Source organism: Triticum aestivum, chromosome 1A (genome assembly GCF_018294505.1).
Source record: "Triticum aestivum cultivar Chinese Spring chromosome 1A, IWGSC CS RefSeq v2.1, whole genome shotgun sequence".
NCBI lineage: Eukaryota > Viridiplantae > Streptophyta > Magnoliopsida > Poales > Poaceae > Triticum > Triticum aestivum.
In genome coordinates, this window is record NC_057794.1 from 521009285 (window position 1) to 521010388 (window position 1104).

Sequence of the window (1104 nt, forward strand, 5' to 3'; positions counted from 1 at the left end):
CCAACAGCGCTGGACTCGGGGAGGCGGCGACGTTGCATGACGCGGAGGGGGGGGGGGAGGGGAAGGGCTTGTTGAGTCCTGGGGGCCGGGCCAAAAAAACCTGACAAAAAAGCGCCTGGACCAGCTGGACTATCGGGCCTACTAAATTGGGACCGAGCCCGACCCAAGCCCAAAAAAGCCCGACATGGCCCGACTACGGCTAAAATCCTGTTTTGTGCAAGCCCGAGCCCGGTTCGACTTGCCCGGCGGGCTTGATTTTTAGGCCCGAGCCCGGCCTGATGGCACGCTCGGGCTCAGCTCAGCCCGAGATTTTCGAGCCGTCCGGGCCGGGCTGCCCATGGCCAGGTATACCGGTGGGTATCAACCATTAGCTAGGCTGGACCTGATTACGGAGGGACTCGATTACGGACAGACACAACCAAACGCCCGTTAGATTTTTGTTTACATTGTAAACAGATGACGGACGAAAAACGATGAAGCAAACGCCTCCCTATATGCACCACATTATGAAACCGAGGGAGTACTTTCTTTTCAAAATATATAAATATGCTTTCTTTCTACAATTTGCCGTCCCAAGTTAAATTAGGAGGTTTGGGAAAATTTGTAGAAAAAAGTACTAATGTTCACAATAATTAGTTGATAACATTGGATCCATCATGAAAAATAATTACACATTGTATTTATTTTGTACTGTAGATGTTGATATTTTTCTATAAATTTCATAAGCTTCCAAAGTTGGACTAAAAACAAAACCAATTACGTAATGTATTTCAAATGGAGTATTTAAACTAGCTCAGTATACTCCCTCCGTTTCTAAATACAAGTCATTTTAGAGATTTCAATGCGGACTACATACGAATGTATATAGACATATTTTAAAGTGTAGATTCACTCATTTTGCTTCGTATGTAGTCCATACTAGGATCTTCGGCCGGGGTTGGTGGTCGCAGTTTGGGGTGCCGTGGCCGCCACCTACCTCCTGAGGTGGTCATGACCAGGCGCGCTGGTGGCCGCCTCTGTCGGCCTTGTGCCGGGGGCTTGCTGCCTGATGACCTGCGTGGGGTCGACGAGCGGGATTGACGGCCGCGATCAGGGGGTCAGGTG